This window comes from Lonchura striata, chromosome 1A (genome assembly GCF_050655825.1).
Source record: "Lonchura striata isolate lonStrDom1 chromosome 1A, ASM5065582v1, whole genome shotgun sequence".
NCBI lineage: Eukaryota > Metazoa > Chordata > Aves > Passeriformes > Estrildidae > Lonchura > Lonchura striata.
In genome coordinates this window covers 75,522,399-75,541,401 of record NC_140741.1, presented here as the reverse complement: position 1 = coordinate 75,541,401, position 19,003 = coordinate 75,522,399, and the positions used below count along the sequence as shown (strand labels likewise).

At 42.5% G+C, this 19,003-nt stretch overlaps 1 protein-coding gene and 2 long non-coding RNA genes across 7 annotated transcripts in view; 2 read left to right on the top strand and 1 right to left on the bottom strand.

The window, feature by feature from the left end:
• Positions 1 to 3,935: 3,935 nt before the first annotated feature.
• On the top strand, positions 3,936 to 6,996 carry LOC146763545 (uncharacterized). The gene is made up of 2 exons (XR_014952062.1): positions 3,936 to 5,257; positions 6,806 to 6,996. It is a non-coding gene; the product is annotated as an uncharacterized LOC146763545 (long non-coding RNA).
• A 131-nt stretch (positions 6,997 to 7,127) lies between these two features.
• Positions 7,128 to 11,935, bottom strand: LOC146763544 (uncharacterized). Of its 2 annotated transcripts, none has more exons than XR_014952059.1 (3): positions 8,895 to 11,935; positions 8,392 to 8,466; positions 7,128 to 7,968 (listed from the first exon to the last, which is right to left on the bottom strand). It is a non-coding gene; the product is annotated as an uncharacterized LOC146763544 (long non-coding RNA). The 2 variants fall into 2 exon arrangements; XR_014952060.1 differs by having other exon boundaries at positions 7,128 to 7,963.
• Positions 11,936 to 12,030: 95 nt separating this feature from the next.
• NRF1 (nuclear respiratory factor 1) overlaps positions 12,031 to 19,003 on the top strand; it is a 65,261-nt gene continuing 58,288 nt past the window's right edge. For 2 of the 4 annotated variants that reach the window (XM_077783724.2, XM_085569386.1), the window contains exon 1: positions 12,031 to 12,174. The gene's annotated coding sequence lies outside the window, so the exon portion shown is untranslated. Of the gene's footprint in view, positions 12,175 to 12,315; positions 14,682 to 19,003 lie in introns of those variants that run through there. The other 2 variants (XM_085569384.1, XM_085569385.1) reach the window with 2 other exon arrangements.

Below are 19,003 nucleotides of genomic sequence, written 5' to 3'. Positions count from 1 at the left end.
TCTGTCAGCACAGCTCAGTCCATTGTGGCCCATTATGGCCGAGGTGAACACCATGGGGCTACCTGTGAATCTGCTGATATTCCAGGGCAGGGGAGTTATCCCAGGAGTTATCCCGAGTTCCCTTGAGCAGGGACAAAGAGGCAGTGCCCTGTTCAGAGCTGAAAAAGAGTCCCTTATCAGTCTGTAGCCTGAGCTGGGCTGTGCTCCTTTGCACATCCTAACTTGCCCCCTGAATTTGTGAGCTGGCAGCATCACAGTCTCTCTTCCAATACCCTTGTGGATCCATTCTTCTTCCCAGATAATTGGACAAAAGTACCACCTTTGTCTTATCCCAGGTTCAAAATCCAACATTCCAGTTAGCAGGGGTGTTTGGGGAGGGGTGGCTCTGGTGGCCACAGATGGACAGCAGTTCCTTTGCAGTTTGCTACAGTGAGCAAATCGATTGATTATTGATTGATTGATGATTTTAGCAATGTCTAATGCACGAGCCACTTCAGTCTCTCACGTCAAGTAAATAATCACAGAATGGAAAAGCTCCAAGCTGGAAAAGATCACCGAGTCCAGCCATCAAGCTGTGTTGAGGACTAACCCACGTCCTCAGGAGGGACACCCAGGCTGCTGGATTTCCTGTTTCCCTGCTCACTAGCTGCAGCTGGTGATGATTTGGTTTGATGATTTGATTTGGATGTGGTTTGCAGCACCACTTTGTTGTGAGCTGTGCACCTACGTCTCCTCCTCAGCCTTCTCTCGTGTCTTGCTTCCCCATCACCCACCAGGAAGTCGCTGGTCACAGCAGCTCGTTCCTCCAGTCATCAGCCTTCTAAAGCCAGAGATCTTCTGCAACCTCTGTATTCAGCATCAAGAAACCAGTTAAAACCCAAAAATATTAGATTTTTGTATGATATATTTACCACACGGGGCTTATAGGAACAGATGTTTCTGAGCAGTGAAGTAGGAACTGCTTAATGTGGTTAATTAAGGATGGTTAAAAGTGAGCAAGGCCCTTTTTACATCTGTGGTAAACTGGAGCTACAGTGGTTTCAAAACTCCAAGTTCCAGTATCCAAAATTTACTGGAATATTTATTACAAAAAATTCTGATTTCAGCATGATGCCCTTGAACTCAGCAGATGGTGACCAGTGAAGTGCAAAGGACAAAGGCTCTGCCTTCCAGTGCATCTCAAAAGTTGCCATTCTCTTCTTTGACAGCAGATGAAAAAACTCTCCCAACAATCCCAAACTGAGTAATTAAACATTTTCCTTTTTTCCCCCCTCCTTTTTCATTTTACCTCTCAGCTGAATTTTGCGTGTAATTCCATCTCACTGGTGATTAATAAAGACCAAAAGGCATCTCTAAAGAAAAGTTTGGACTTCAAATGGCTGGATTTGCTTAAGGACGTGACAGGGTGACAGCTGCAGCTGTTCCTGCTTCATCCCAACCTGTAAGAGTTTGGTTCCCAGATGGGTTTTTCTGGGGCGCAGGATTTGAGCCGAATTTATGCTGAATAACCCCTGTTCTGTCCAAATCCACAAAGTGTTTTGTGAGGGGAATCTGCAAGCTGGAGATGCCCTTTTTTTTATGGCACGGGGAACTTTGTGGTGTTCTGCGTGTCAGGCCTTGCAGGGAGTTTTGTAGTGTTGGGGTTTCCTGTGCTCTGCTGCCACTGTTGGCTCACGTTTCCTGCAGGAAGTTGTGTACCAGAGCCCTGCTGTTAAAAATACAGGAGATGTTGGGGTGGGTGTGTTTGTGGGTGGGGAAGAGTCACAGGGCTGTGCTGGGATGGGAGTGGTAGACATAAAAAAATATAAATATACATTATTTATAAACATACATATAAATTATAGCTATAAAGTATAACTATAATTAAAATATAAATAAACCATAAATAGAAGTTATAAATTATAACTATAAATATGGTTTAATAAAACATATTATTCACCACATTTGGTGAATTCAAGCTGCGTGTGAGCAGCTTTCTCTCTTTTCCCTTGCCTCCAGCCAGCATTTCTGGATTGCCAGGTTTCTCCTTCTGCATTATTTCACCCGAGGAAAAGCACAGTGGATCTCTGGACGTGTAAGAAAAGCTTGAGAAGGGGCAGGGATCCTTTTGTCCCCCTGCCCTGGCTGTTACTTCCCAGCTCCAGGGAAGGATGGAGAGCTGAGGACTTTTTTCCTCATAAAAGGTATCTCCACAACAAAGAGGATCCCATGGAGAATTTTTAAAGAAAAACTTCCTTGCAAGAGGCTTTTAAAATGTTGGCACTAATGAGTGTCAGTAGAGAGAAATAAAACAAAGTTTTCAGCGGGTTAACTCCTCTCTCCTTCATTTATCTTTCACTGTCCTCACCTGGTGCTGTATCAAGAACAAAAAAACCTCAATTTTATTGTCTTTTTATAAGGCTCTGCTTTACAAACTTTCTATAGATTTTTTTTTTTTTAAATTACACGAGCTGGTTTTTTCTCTCTTTTGCTTTTGTAACTGTCATACAAAGGAGCAAAAGGAATGAAATTTTAGAGCTCACAGGAACGGTTTTTAGGCAAGTACCAGGACACCTGCAGGTACCAAATTCTCCCAGGTGGAACACTGGGATGGGTTTGTTACATGTAATTATCCAGTGTTTTTCTGGGCGTATTCAGGGAATCCAGAACTCCTGCATCTTTTGGTGTCCCCTTAGATGAACAGCCTCAGACCTAAAAAAGATCCTGGGAAAAAAAACCCACTTTGTTCCTTTATTTATTTTTTTTTTCCTCTCATTTTTTTGGTTTGTTTGTTTAGGCTCCACATAATTTTGTAAAAAAAAATATTTAATTATTTTAAAATAAAATACAGACCTTCAAAATTGCTGTGTTCCTTTTAGGTTATTGCCACATGATTTCAGAAGAAATAACCAAAAGGAATTTTTAAATTTAAAGTCTGATATGTTCACAACTAAGCTAAAGTGAACCAAGTGTGAAATCTATGCGAGAAAAGTGCCAGCATTTGTCCTCGAGCTGTAACTGGCACTAAAAGAGAGAAATATGTAAGAAAAATGAGGGAAATGTTTAATGGAACCCATCACTGCAGCAGAATCTTGTGCCATGAAAGGAACAATTTTCTTTTTGGTGGAAATTCTTGAACTAAACGTCCAAAAGTTTGTCTGCTGAATGTTGGAATATTTTTAATAGCTGAAAATACAAGGATAGGCCAAGAGCTCCTACAATCCTACAGGAAATGTCAGCAGGGAGACAGCAGCACATGGATAATTGAAGAAAACAAAAATGCTTAAAGCTGTGCAGTACAACCCAAAAATTATATTGAACTTCAGATTTTTTTTTTTCTCTCTCTCGCAGGATGATTCAAGTAGGTTATGCAAATCTTGGGGCACTTTTCCCACATCATTTAATAGGAAGTGCCTGTTCTGTGAAGGATGGAGCTAATCAGCCTGGAATAAGAGTTTTCTGTGCAGACTGAGATGTTAAATCAGAAGTTACACCACCGATGTGTGAGTTAAAGTTGTCTCAATGATGCAATTAAATCACAATAATTATCGCAGCTGGGGTTTCCCGGGGTTATCTCAGTGCTTAGGTGGCCAACACACCTGAAAGGGGCTTTAAATGTGGATTATCTCATCCTGCTTTGCACTTTTGTAGCACAGCTGTGGGTGCTGAGCTGGTCATGCTGGGATCTCCCTAGGGATAAAAAGGAGATGGGAAACAGAAACAGGCACGTGAATTATGGCCACTTCCAAAAAACTGATGTTTCTTTGTCACATGTGTGGCAAAATGCTCATTCCTTAAATTATGCTCTTCCTGAAAAAAAAAAAAAATTCTTTTTAACACTTATTTTGATTTCTTTGAATCTGAAAAAGAAGGTTTGTGCAATAAATTTGCCCCCACGTGCTGATGTGATTGGATGGATTGCTCCCACAGCGCGTGACGTGGCACCGTGTGTGACAACGGTGACAACGGTGACAGCGGCTTGGATCGGCCAGGGAACAGCAGGAATGACCTGGCTCCTTTGGTATTTACACAAAACCTGCTCTGGGACACTTCCCAAGGGTTTCTTATGGCAGTTCAAAATGCTGCAGAGCCAGACCGATCTTGCTGGAGCTGTAACATTTTTGTCTGGAGTGAATTCCTGCTCTGTGACATTTGTTTGTGGTGGCTCTGTGAGCTTCCCATCCCGGATTTGAGGTATCTGTAACATTTCTGTCTGGAGGGAATTCCTGCTCTGTGACATTTGTTTGTGGTGGCTCTGTGAGCTTCCCATCCTGGGTCTGAGGTATCTGTAACATTTCTGTCTGGAGGGAATTCCTGCTCTGTGACATTTGTTTGTGGTGGCTCTGTGAGCTTCCCATCCTGGGTTTGAGGTATCTGTAGCATTTTTGTCTGGAGGGAATTCCTGCTCTGTGAGTTTCCCATCTGGGGTTTGAGGTGTCACTCACTAGAGGTGCTTGGGGAAGAGCAACTGGGAGCACTTTGCTTGTATAAAATGGAATTATTTTCAGCAGAGATGGGCAGGGGCCTGTTGAGGAGGATGATTTCTTATCTGTGAGGTTTGATTGGGCTGTCAGCTGATTTTATCAAGCTGCTAAGGCAGGGAGCAGCCAGGGAATTAGGTGTGTTCTGCTGGGTTGTACTGGAGCTTTCCAAGCTCTTGGTCTTACTCCAGTTGTAACCATTGAGTTTGGCATGGGGTCCAAACCCTCTCAAACCACATGGCCTGAGGTGGGTCCTTGGAAGCTTCTGTCCCCTGTTGCTTTGGCTCCTGAAATAGTTTGTCAGGAAGAATGTCCTGAAATCAGGTACAATATTTGGGGGAGTACCTCATAATTACAACTTGCCTTTTGGGAACTGTCCCAGGAGTAGCTCTGTTTTCTTAGAAACCTTCACACTTTTATCAACTCCTCATCCTTTTCCGCTGCCTTCCTCACATCTCTGTTCCCATCACCAGAAAAGCAGACAGCAGGGTGGGAAACACTTCCAGCTCTTCCACTGGCAGCTGATATTTTGCTTTTTTCCACCTAGAACCACAGCTGGGGTCTCTCAGAGTGCTTCAGCAGGTCTTAAAAATTCTCCTCTAAAAGTTTCTTCAGCAGAGGAGATGGAAGGAGGTGTCTGTGGGATTCACACTGGTGATCTCCCCGGTGTCCCTTGGCGTGTCCCAGGGTCCTCCAGCTCTCAGGTGGCTCCAGGACTGTTCCAATTCCCACGGAATTCACGTGGCAGAGAGCTCTGCTAATCCTGAGCTCACCTGAACCCACTGATCTCCCACCAGGTGAGTGTTGTTAAATCCCTGTTCCCTTAAAATCTCTCCTTTCATCTCTTTAGGGTAACCAAGCGCCCTGCTTCCACCCTTTCATATTGTCACAGGTTTCCAACCTGTAATTCTTGTTGCTTTCCTCCCTTCCCCACACTGCTGCCCTTTCATTAGCACAGGGTGACAATTAACACCTCCAACCTGCAGTTTTCCTTCCACACATTGCTAAACCGGGATTCAGGGCACTGATCTTCCCCAAACCCAAATATCCGCATCGATGCTGGGACTGGTTATCTTCATTAACACAGGGAGAGCAGCTCAGGGTGGGACTCCTCTGAATAAATGTTTGCAGGGGCTTAGAGCAGCCCCGAGTGTCTTGCTTAGGTACAAATTTAGGTATAAATCTCAGATTTATAAAATTTTGCTGAGAAAAAAAAATTAACATTTAGCATGGCTGCAGAAATGTAAGTTCCTCGCAGGGGAAATCAGCACATGGCCACAGCTTAGCCCTTAGGAATTTGGGCTAAAGGCCACAGAAAGGGGTTAATTCCTGGAAAATGCCTTTTAAAATAGAAATTTTGAAAAAAAAATCTGTTTAAAATAGTTGTGGTGGCAATTTTTTTTGTTATTTTTTATGGAAAAAATACCACATCTAAAACACCCTTTTCTTTCCTTGTTTTGGTGGGAAAATCCATTTTATAGTGGGAATTGTGGGAAAAAGCCATTTCAAAATGGAAATGTTTTCCTTTATTTTTGGTGGAAAAAATGCAGTTGATAACAGATTTTTTTTTTCTAAGATCTAGTACAAAAGGAAAATTATCAAGTGCTCCAGCAGCCACTCCAGAAAAAACAATTAAAAAAAAAAAATCCTCCCAATGTTTCTGGAGGCCTTCCTGCTAACAAATTCCCACCTCATTTCTCCCTTCTTCAGTCTGATCTTTGTCTCCCCATTAATTGTACATGAGGTGCTTTGAGCTCCCTTCCCACCCAAACCAGTCTGTGGTGAACTTGACCAAAGTATATCCACATTTATAAATATAGTATATTTGAAAATAAAAAGTGAGAAGACGCTGAAAATATCTGAGAAGCCTGCTGAACTGCACGTAAGGATCTAAACTGGAGAGAGGGAATATTCAGATGAAAAATCAGAAATGTGCATTTGCAGGGCCCTGGGAGATGCTGCAGGAATTCAAAATCCCCCCAAGCAGCAGCTCCCCAGAAGAATTACAGATTTTGGGGACTACAATCCCTAAAAGAGCTTTCCCCTACAGGAACCATCCCCAAATTCAATTTTGGTTTTGGTCGGTTCCAGAGAAGCCGTGGAAGGCAGAGCCTGGCCAAGGCTGGGCTTAAACTTAAAACAAAGCTACTGCACCACCAAAATTCTCCCTGGATGTTGGGAAAACCATCCTGGCTCTTGATGAGCCATGGATGCCATTTTCTTTTTAATCTGGAAAAGAGGGAGAGAAGGAAAAGGCCAAGGAGCTGCAGCTGTTTTTTCCCCTTCCATCTGTATCATGAATGTTTGGGAAATGCTGTTTGTGTGCTTTTTTCACTTTTTTTCAGGGTATCCGAGAGGTTGTGGACTCCACATCCCTGGCAGTGCCCAAGGCCTGGCTGGAGGAATCTGGAATAATGGGAATAATACCCATGGCAGAGGATAGCACTGGATGATCCTTAAATTCCTCCCAAGCCCCTTCCACAATTCTGTGATTTCCCCAGGAATCTGGAATGATGGGAAGTGTCTCTGCCCATGGCATGAGAATAGAACTGGATGATCCTTAAATTCCCTCCCAAGCCCCTTCCATGGCTCTGTGATTTTTCCAGGAATCTGGGATGATGGGAAGTGTCTCTGCCCATGGAAGAACTGGATGATCCTTAAATTCCTTTCCAAGCCCCTTCCATGATTCTGTGACTTTTCCAGGAATCTGGGATGATGTGATGTGTCTCTGTCCACGGCAGAGGATAGCACTGGATGATCCTTACATTCCTCCCAAGCCCCTTCCACAATTCTGTGATTTTCCCAGGAATCTGGGATAATGGGAAGTATCTCTGCCCATGGAAGAACTGGATGATCCTTAAATTCCCTCCCAAGCCCCTCCCATGGCTCTGTAATTTTCCCAGGAATCTGGGATGATGGGAAGTGTCTCTGCCCATGGAAGAACTGGATAATCCTTAAATTCCCTCCCAAGCCCCTCCCATGGCTCTGTAATTTTCCCAGGAATCTGGGATGATGGGAAGTGTCTCTGCCCATGGAAGAACTGGATAATCCTTAAATTCCTTTCCAAGCCCCTTCCACAATTCTGTGATTTCCCCAGGAATCTGGGATGATGGGAAGTGTCTCTGCCCATGGAAGAACTGGATGATCCTTAAATTCCCTCCCAATCCCCTTCCATGGCTCTGTGATTTTCCCTTCCCAGACCCAGGAATGGGGAATTTTAAACCCTTTGCCAGGGTTGTTCCTCCCCAGGCTTTCCCTGAACACTGAATTTGGCACTTCCTGGCCAGCCTCCAGCATTCCCATGGCTCCCTTCCTTCTGCTGGTCACGTTTGCATTCCCAGTTAAGTTTTTTCCCAGCTTTTTCAGGTGGAATTGTGGCCCAGCACAGCCTGGATTTCACAACTGGAAGGTGTGTGCTGGTGCTGTTTTCCAAAGAGAAAGGGTTGGTTTGTTCCCACTGGGAAATGATGGCTCTGGATCATCCATGAACATCCAGGCTGCTCCTTTGCTTTTCACAGAGGTAGGGAGAAAAAAAAGAGGAAATTTCTCTTTTGTACTGTATCTTAAAAATATATATATATAAATTAAAACAAAACAAAACAAAACCTTTCTGGTTTCAACTGTATTTTTTCCACCAAAAAAAGTAGGGTAAACATTTCTATTTTGAACTAGCTTTTTTCCACTATTTCCGCTGAAAAATGGATTTCCCCGCCAAAACAAGGAAAGAAAAATCCATTTTAAATGCGATTTTTAAAATTTTTTTCCACCAAAAAAGAGACTACATGTGGCTTTGGAAATATGCACCTGGATGGGACATCCCTGTCACCCACCTGCAGCATTCCTGAGCCTGCTTTGTCCAGTCTGCTCCCAAAACCTCAAACCTGGGTGAATTGTCCCATCCCACCCCTGGGGGATTTTCCTGCTGCCTCACCTAAATCCACATTTCTCCAGGACCTTCCTCCTGCAGGGATCCCAGATTCTATGGAATCTCTAGCTATATATCCACCTATAGATATAGAAATACATAATATTAAATAGATAGTATATTAAATATATTTGTAATTAATATGTTATAGTAAATACATAAAATATGGATATATAAATAGGTAGATAAAAATACATCATTATATATATTTTTATATAATAATGATAATATTATAGTATATATAAAAATATACTATATATAAGATATATTGTGATATAATATGATGTGATATGATATGATATAATGTGATATGATATAATATGATATTATACAATACAATACAATATAATATATTTAATAATATATACAATTTTACATATATATATAAAATTATTACATATATATTACATATATATTGCATATTTCATTATTACATATATATTACATATATTATTACATATATATATATGGAGTGATTCATTTAAATCCCAAGGAATTTTTGAACCCACCAGACCTCCAGCACAGAGCACGGAATAAACACAAATTTTCCCTTCATGAAGGAACATCCCTGACAATATTTTGCTTTCCAGGCTGCTCCTAAACAACTTCTGGGAACTCTTCTCGTGCCTGTCCCTGTTGCATTTTCCATGTCGTTCCTAAGGAAAAAAAATAAAAATTGTCAGCTTCAGGGCATCACATATCAAGTTCCACCTCAGAAGTCAAAAATCCCACCAATTTACACCCGTTTTTATTATTTCCCTCAGCTCCTTTCCCCTCTCTGTTTCAAATTCTTATTTATTTTTTAGCTCCCTAGTGTGGAATTGTTTACATTGGCCTTTAATATTATTAACTCCCACTAAAAGTCCACTGAGGTGAATTGTGAATTCTACAGAAAATGGAAACTATTTGACTTTTTAACTGGGTTTTTGCAGAGAAAATGAGGGAAAATAAATTTTTTTAATGGATTTTTCCACAAAAAAAAAAGTAGATTTTAAACTTGGTTCTCCCATAAAAAGGGGAAATTTCCCTTTTGCATTGTAACTTACATAGAAATGAAAATATAAATAAATTGTTTTAAACTGTATTTTTTTTTTCACCAAAAACTAAGGGAAACCTAGTTATCCCACAAAAAAAGGGGAAACTTCCCTTTTGTACTACATCTAAAATATAAATATAAATATATAAAAATATAAATCGTTTTGAACTGTATTTAAACTGTACAGTTTTAAACTGTATTTTTTTCCACCAAAAACTAAGGGAAGCATTTCAATTTTGAACTGGCTTTTCCTCACAATTTCCACATTAAAATGGATTTTTCTGCCAAAGCAATGAAAGACAAATCCATTCTAAAGATGATAAAAAAAAACCCCACCAAATTATTTTCAACAGATTTTTTTCAAAACATCTATTTCAAAAGGCATTTTCCAGGAATTTATATTTTCAACTGGATTTTCTCACCAAAAAAACTGGGAAAAAATTTTCTATTTTAAACTGAATTTTTCCACAACTCACATTTTAATCTGGATTTTCCACCAAAAATATGGCCCAAGAAAAGTCTATTTTAAACATATTTTTTCTGCAACTCCCATTTTAATCTGGATTTTGACCAAAAATATGGCAAATAAATAAAAATCTATTTTAGACTGATTTTTCGTCAGCTTCCATTTTAAAGTGGATTTTTTCCACCAAAAATATGGAAAAGAAAAAAAAAATCTATCTTAAACTGATTTTTCTTCAGCTTCCATTTTAAACTGGATTTTCTCACCAAAAATATGGGGGGGGGGGGGGGTGGTGGCAGAAAATCTATTTTAATCTGATTTTCCCACCAAAAATATGGCAAAGAAAAATAAAAATCTATTTTAATCTGATTTTTCCGCAACACCCCTATTAAACTAGATTTCCTCACCAAAAATATGGGGGGGTGCGGGGGGGGGTAATCTATTTTAAACTGATTTTTCCACCAGAAATATGGCCAAAAAAATTTTCTATTTTAAACTGATTTTTCCACCAGAAACATGGCCAAAAAAATTCTATTTTAAACTGATTTTTCCACCAGAGATAAAAAATAATCTATTTTAAACTGATTTTACCACTAGAAATATGGAAAAAAGTTTCTATTTTAAACTGATCTTTCCACTAGAAATATGGCCAAAAAAAATATTTCTGTTTTAAACATAATTTTGCCAACCGGAAATATGGAAAAAAAAATTCTATTTTAAACTGATTTTTCCACCAGAAATATGGCCAAAAAAAATCCATTTTAAACTGATTTTTCCACCAGAAATAAAAAAATAATCTATTTTAAACTGATTTTTCCACTAGAAATATGACAAAAAAAAAGTCTATTTTAAACTGATTTTTCCACCAGAAATATGGAAAAAAAGTTTCTATTTTAAATTGATTTTTGCACCAGAAATATGGCAAAAAAAATTAATTATATTTTAAACTGATTTTACCACTAGAAATATGGAAAAAAAAATTATATTTTAAACTGATTTTACCACTAGAAATATGGAAAAAAGTTTCTATTTTAAACTGATTTTATCACCAGAAATATGGCAAAAAAAAAAAAAAATTTTAAACTGATTTTTCCACCAGAAATATGGCCAAAAAAAAATTTATATTTTAAACTGATTTTTCCACCAGAAATATGGCCAAAAAAAAAAATTCTATTTTAAACTGATTTTTCCACCAGAAATATGGAAAAAAGTTTCTATTTTAAACTGATTTTTATCACCAGAAATATGGCAAAAAAAAAATATATTTTAAACTGATTTTTCCACCAGAAATATGGCAAAAAAATATATATATATTTTAAACTGATTTTTCCACCAGAAATATGGAAAAAATATTCTATTTAAAACTGATTTTTCCACTAGAAATATGGCCAAAAAAATTTCTATTTTAAACTGATTTTTCCACCAGAAATATGGAAAAAAAATTCTATTTTAAACTGATTTTTCCACCAGAAATATGGAAAAAAATTTCTATTTTAAAGTGATTTTACCACTAGAAATATGGAAAAAAAATTCTATTTTAAACTGATTTTTCCACCAGAAATATAGAAAAAATATTCTATTTAAAACTGATTTTTCCACTAGAAATATGGCCCAAAAAATTTCTATTTTAAACTGATTTTTCCACCAGAAATATGGAAAAAAAATTCTATTTTAAACTGATTTTTCCACCAGAAATATGGAAAAAAATTTCTATTTTAAAGTGATTTTACCACTAGAAATATGGAAAAAAGTTTCTATTTTAAACTGATTTTATCACCAGAAATATGGCCAAAAAAAAAAAAAAAATTTAAACTGATTTTTCCACCAGAAATATGGCCCCAAAAAAAATTCTATTTTAAACTGATTTTTCCACCAGAAATATGGCCAAAAAAAATGTATATTTTAAACTGATTTTACCACTAGAAATATGGAAAATTTTAAACTGATTTTTCCCTCAGCGCCCTGAGGCGGGCCCGGCCGCGCCCTCCCCAAGATGGCGGCCGCGCCCTCCCCAAGATGGCGGCCGCGCCGCGCCTCCCGCCGCCGGCCACCCTCACCCTCCCCAAGATGGCGGCGGCGCGGCGCTATGACGCCATACGTCCCGCTCCCCCCCTCTCGCTGTCCCCGGCCTCCTCCTCCGCCGCCGCCGCCGCCGCCGCCGGTCCCCGCCTCCCTCGCTCGCCACCGCGGCGGCCGAGGGCGACTCGCGCCGCCGCCCCGCTCGCCCGCCCTCCCTCCCTCCCGCCGCGGCCCCGCGGCGCGGGGCCCGCCGCAGCGCAGCCGCTCTGAGGTGAGCGTCCTACCGCGCAATCTCCTCCAGCCCCGGCGCAGCCGCACCAACGCGGGGCCCCCGCCGCCCGCACCCGCTCCCCCGCCGGCCGCCGCCGCCCGGCCGCGCCGGGCCCGCGGGGCCGCAGCGCCGGGGGGCGGCCGGGGCGGGCGGGGCGGCCGGCGGGGCGCGGGCCGGGGGGGCGGCGGGAGCGGGGCGGCCTCGGAGCTCGGGCCCGGCCGGGCGGGGAAGTTGGGCCGCAGACATTGGCGGGGCTTTGGCTTCGCCCTTTCGCCTGCTGTTCCCGGAGCCCCTTCTTGCTTGCTCTTAGCTCTCGCCACCTCTTTTTTTTTTTTCTTCCTCTCCTCTCATTATGCCTCCTTTTTTTTTTTCCCTTCACCCTCCCCTTTTTTTTCCCTTCAACCTCCCCTTTTTTTCTTCAACTCCCCCTTTATTGCCTTCACCCATTTTTTTTGCCTTCACCCCCATTTTTTTTAATCTTCGCCCGCCCTTTTTTCCTCCCTTCACACCACCATGTTTTCCCTTCACCCCTTCTTTACTCTCTTTTTTTGCCTTCACCCATTTTTTTGCATTCACCCCCACTTTTTTGCCTTCACCCCCATTTTTTTTAATCTTCGCCTGCCCTTTTTTCCTCCCTTCACACCACCATGTTTTCCCTTCACCCCTTCTTTTCTCTCTTTTTTTGCCTTCACCCATTTTTTTGCCTTCACCCTTTTTTTTGCCTTCACCCCCACTTTTCTGCTTTTACCCCCATTTTTTTTAATCTTTGCCTGCCCTTTTTTCCCCCTTGACACCTCTTTTTTCCTTTTGCCCCCTCTTTTTTCCCCTCTTTTTTCCCTTCACCCTCTTTTTTTCCCCCTTCACACCTCCATTTTTTCCCCTTCACCCCCTTATTTTCTCTCTTTTTTTGCCTTCACCCATTTTTTTGCCTTCACCCCCACTTTTTTGCCTTCACCCCCATTTTTTTTAATCTTCGCCCGCCCTTTTTTCCTCCCTTCACACCACCATGTTTTCCCTTCACCCCTTCTTTTCTCTCTTTTTTTGCCTTCACCCATTTTTTGCCTTCACCCATTGTTTTGCCTTCACCCCCACTTTTCTGCATTCATCCCCATTTTTTTTAATCTTCGCCTGCCCTTTTTTCCCCCCTTCACACCTCCATTTTTTCCCTTCACCCCCTTTTTTTTTTCTTTTTTCCTTTTGCCCCCTCTTTTTTTCCCCTCTTTTTTCCCTTCACCCTCTTTTTTTTCCCCCTTCACACCTCCATTTTTTTTCCTTCACCCCCTCTTTTTTTTTCCTTTTACCCCCTTTACACCTCTATTTTTTCCCTTCACCCCCTTTCTTTTCTCTTTTTTTGCCTTCACCCATTTTTTTGCCTTCACCCCCACTTTTCTGCTTTCACCCCCATTTTTTTTAATCTTCACCCACTCTTTTTTCCCCTTCACCCTCTTTTTTTCCTTCACACCTCCATTTTTTCCCTTCACCCCCTCGTTTTTCCCTTTACCCTCTCTTTTTTCCCCCTTCACACCTCCATTTTTTCCCTTCACCCCCTTTTTTTTCTCTCTTTTTTCCCTTCACCCTCTCTTTTTATTCCCCTTCACACCTCAGATTTTTCCCCTTCACCCCCTCTTTTTTTTTCTTTTTTCCTTTTACCCCCTCTTTTTTCCCCTCTTTTTTCCCTTCACCCTCTCTTTTTTTTCCCTTCACACCTCTGTTTTTTCCCCTTCACTCCCCTCTTTTTCTCCTTTTTTCCCTTCACCCTCTCTTTTTTCCTCTCTTTTTTCTCCCCTTCATTCTCCCTTTGCCCCCATTTTTTTCCTCTCATCCTTTTTTCCCCCTTTTCCCCCCTTTCCCCCCATCCTTTTATTTTTCTTTACATTTTCCACATGTATGATTTTCCTCCCTCTGTACAGGAGGTTGGGAGCGAGTTGAAACGTGTTAATCACTCACCTCCCCTCCATCTAATATACCCGAAAAAGGGCTGTGAATTGGCCATAAAAAAGGGGTGTAACTTGCTATGTATTAAAATACCCAAAAAAGAGCTCTAAAAATCTGGCTCAGGACAGACCTGGCTGTGACTGAGGTGCTCAGGTCCTTTTTAGTGTAAATAATAATTAAGGGAAAGAAATAATTCAGCTCAAGACTCTTCTTACATTTAAGGTTACCAAGTCTAAGCTTTCTTGCAGCCGCAGATGATTTTTGTTGCATGGGGAGATGTTTTCTCTGTTCAAGTTTGGGAAATTTGCTTTATGTTTTTAATTTTTTTTTTCTGCTTCCATGAACTGTTGTTTCCTGAATTTGTGAATTTTATTCCCTTAGGCAGGGCCTGGCTGTTGTGGTTTTGTTTCTAATCTTTCCTGGTCTCTGAGTATGGTTTTAGACCCTCTTCCCACATCCTGAGAGGATTCCCAGCGTGAACTCATCCTTCCTTCTCCTTCACCCACATCACAATTGCCCCTTTCCCAATCCCCTCGCAGTGAACTTTCAATTCCCAAATATTGAGGAAATAGGTGAGAGAATTGTTCATCTTTTTAATTGAAATTTTCGTGCTGGTGGTAAAACTGGGACCAATGATTTTTTTTGTTTGTTTTTGTTCCTGTCGAGGGTGAAAGAGGAAGTGCATGATGATGATGATGATGGTGGTACTTGTGGAAAGCTGAGGACTGTAGCTGCTGAATTTTTCAGGGTTTTAACCTTGCCCATCCATCCCTGGAAATGTCCAAGGCCAGGTTGGATGGGGCTTGGAGCAACCTGGGATGGTGGGAAGTGACAGGGGTGGAGTGGGATGGGATTCATGATCCCTCCAACCCAAACCATTCCATGATTCCACCACGTGTCGCCGTGCAGCGTTCATTTAAACCCTCTCATCTTCCTCTGCAGTTTCTTGGTGTGTTTGGTGTTTTGTAGAGAGTCTCAGTTGGCTTTTATGGAGTTTTATTGCATCCTGGTTGTTTTCCACGAGCCTCACATCATTTTTGTGAGGGTTTGTGATGACCCCTTGTGCACAGGCCACAAACACAGTGAGGTGGGAGCTCTCAGCCTCATCCCCTGTGGGTTTTATGCAACTCTTGGAATATTTTAGGATTTAGGAAGTGTGTGGTCTTGACAGAGATGACTTGGCCAGGACAACAGAAGTTAAATTAAACCATCCTGGAAAACCCAGCTGTGCCAGTGAGAATCCTTGGTGTGGATGGGAGGTTGCACCTCTGCGCTGCTCCACCAGGAAAATAGAAAACTTGGGAGACTGAGCTCAGGGAAGTGGTGGAATCCCCATCCCTGGAATTGTCCAAAACCCTGTGGATGTGGCACCCGAGGTTTGGTGGTGAACACGATGGGGTTGAGTTGATGGTTGAACTCTGCTCTCAGGGAGCTTTCCCAACTTCAATTCCATGATTCCATGAGCAAAGGCCACTTTGCTGCCGAGGGAGCTTGGCCACCGTGGGGTTTTTCCTGCCAGTTCATTGTCTGGAATTCCCTGCACAGAAGCCCTGTGCCTGGTCAGCTGCTCTGATGTCCACCAGCAACCCACGGGTGTTTCGACTTGAGGAATTCTTCACACGTTGGGATTTCATCACTTTTCTGTCTCTCAGGAGCCTGGATCACCTTTTCTCAGCCTTAAACCAGGCAGTTCTACTCCTGGCAAGCTCAGGTTTGGAATATTTCAGCTTTATAGGGGAAACCAAGGAACCCCAGGAGAGTGGAGGAGCCCAGACTGGGAGCACTGGGACCACTCTTGGTGTCCATCTCCCTTCTAGGCTGGTTACGTTCAGCTTCTGCCACGTGCATGCACAAGCTTTGGGAATATTTCCACTACTTTTCCAAAGAAGGGAGATCTCCACTCAGTTTCCCTCTCCTGAAGGGTTTGGGAATTACTATTTTTTTATGCATTACTTTCTCCATGTGGGAAATTGTCTTCCAGGAAGGCAGCAGGGCACAGTGAACTCTGCTGTGCTCCCGAATCCCTTTTACCAAGAAAATTTAATCCAGACTTTGCTACATAAGAACATTTTGTGCTGTCAGTAGGAGTGGTGGGGTTGTGTCGATGATTTCCAGTGCAGGGAGTTCTGTGAAATTCAGCCTTGGACTTTTATCTTCCTTAGGCTGTTTCTGAAGTTGATCTGTGGGAAAAAAACCACGCAGTTCAGATATTTTGTGTTACCCAGTGCCCAAGATATTTAATAGAATAATTTTAAACCACTTTTTTGGGGGTTTTAAAATAACTTCTGCTTGTACTGTTGAGTGCCCCACTACCCTCTGAGGGAAGAACCTTTTCCCAAAATCTGGCCTAAACTCCCTGATACAGCTCCAGTCATTCCCTTGGATGAAGTGGAATCACTGTGTGTGTTTAAAGGGAATCCATCCTCTTAGGGTTTGGAATTCAGCTTTTTGTTAGATCATTTTAGTGCTTTCCTGCTGTTGGGTGCAGATCCACACCCGTGCCCTGGTCCATTTATCACTTATTTGAGTGATTAAATTTGTGCATCTGCCCTCATGAATCTCTTCATCAGCTCATACTGCCTGTGAATCCAAACCAGGTAAACAAACCCTGGCAAAACCCTTCTGGTTTCCAAATATTGCAAACTGTGGAACTCAGAACATCATTGGTGTCTTTTATCTCTTCAAACTAAAACTCCCACCAGGAGCCCTCACCACTTCCCAGCCTATGGTCTGCAGCAGAGTGTGAGAAAAGTTTTAAGGTCCAGAATTGTGCCAGGGGTGGAGGAACCTCTCACCTGTCCAGGTAAACCTGCACCTTCCAGGACCTTCCAGCTTCGGGGAAATTCAGCTTTCTTCTGTGCCCACTGCAGCAATTGCAGTGGGGTTCAACATTTGTGGCTTCCCCATTTCTGATCCTTCTACTTCTGCTTTTTTTCCCCAAAAACTGATGGGGCTGATCCAGTTGCCAGGTGGACAATCCCACTGGGAGGGCTGGCTGGGGTTTGTCCGATTTCTGGGAAATTCAGAGCCCGTTATCCTTTGGGAATATCACAGCTACAGCCAGGAGCTGTCCCTGGTTTTCACCCGAGTGGGAGAGGGTGCCCAGGATTTTGGAGCTCAGGCTGCATTCCAGTTTTTCGGGAAAGGACTCTGAGGCTGCTCTGGGTTTGTTGTGGATGAGTTGCTTGCCAGACTCCGAGAAGGAATCCAAGGAAAAGTCCAAGAGGGAATCCCTTGCGCTGCCAGATGGAACCCAGGGAGCTGCAGGCTGTGTTTGGTGGAGCTCTTGGCTTGTTCTGATCCACGCTGACATTTTGATGTCAATGAAATTCCACCTTGGTTTTTTCCCATTTTTTTCCCCTTCCTGGAAAAAAAGAAAGTAAAAACACCCTTAGGATGCTGTGGATGGCAGGTGGATGCAATCTCAGTAGGATTGGGAATTTCAGTGTCTCATTCCCTTCCTGTTTTCCACCTTTTCTCAGGGACTGTGGTGCTTTTGCCGGGGAGTGGAGCCTGGTTTTGTGCTGGAGGATGGAAGCAGGAGTCTCCTCGGTTTAGAGCATTATTTTTGTTGGGTTTTTTGTTTGGCAGATGTGTGAATCGTTTGTGTGCTGCCTGTGGTGCCTATAAATAATAAATGGGTTGCTCAGATCCTGCAGCGACTCGGAGGGAAACTCAACTTTTCCAGTCCTACAAAATTCACCTGACCTCAAATACAGAAGGGAAAACCCATGAAAGTATATTTTCACTCACAGACCACGTTTGCTTGTGATCAGTGTGACCAAGGAAGCCAATCCAGAAGTAACTGAGTCCCTCCCACTGTTCATTACATAAGCATCTAATTAAAGGAATCAAACAGGGATGACTTGGAAAACTTCATACTCTGGGTCAAAAATACTCGCAAAACCACAGCCCAGAGTGCCCATGTTTTATTTATGCTGAGGAGTTCTGTTTAAATTAAGAAGTTTATTTTCGGTGTCAGCCTTTAGAGTCTCCTGCTGCTTCTGCAGCCGCTTCCTTGGGCACCAGGAAAATCCTTTAACTCCTGATTTCCCTTTGGAAGGAGAAGGGATTTCAACGGTGCTGCACCTTTCCCTTCCTAGAAGGAGCTGGTGGATTCAGAGCTGCTCTTGTGGTTGTTTTGGGTTGAAAATTGGGTTATTTTCAGGCTTATGAATTCTGCATCATGAGCATTCCCATGGATTTAGGGGTAAATTGGTGAATTTGGTCTCTTGCTCTAGAAGGAAACCGTGAATTTCCCTGGGAATGGTTGGAATACTTCGGCTCTGATAATCAGAAGCATATGTAGATGGAGATGGTGGTGGTGAGACGTGAAAGACATCTGAAGAACAAAATGTGGCAGCAAATAAAAATCCACGGTCCGTTTTCAGTGCCTTGAACGCGGGGCTGTCCAGGAGCTGTGAAAGCCTGGAATTCCCTCAGGATTTGCATTCCATGCTCCAAGCAGGAAAAGCACAGAGTTAGGGTGGGTCAGGGCTGGAATTCCAGGGTGGCTCAGCTCTGGATGCTCTTTGTGGGTCTGCAGGGTTCCCTCTGCCCATGTGGGAGGCAGACGGGTACCAGTGACACAGAGAGCACCCAGCCTGTTCAACAGGCTCTGTCAGTGTGGAGAGGCAAATGTGGGATCAGCATTTAAACCCAGCTTGGAGGTGATTTAGACCTGAAAGACTGGCAGGCAGATCTCTCCGGTGTCGTTGGGTGGGAAATGCAATTTTTTTTCCCCTCCAGAAAACAGAGATTTTGATGGTGCAGAATTTTGATGGTGAGGCTGTGACTGTGACGCGGGATTTTCCTCAGGTACCCGCCGCGTTGTTTGCACAGGGTCAGTTTTCCTTTTTCAGGGTTCTGGAGTCATCATGGAATTGTGGGATGG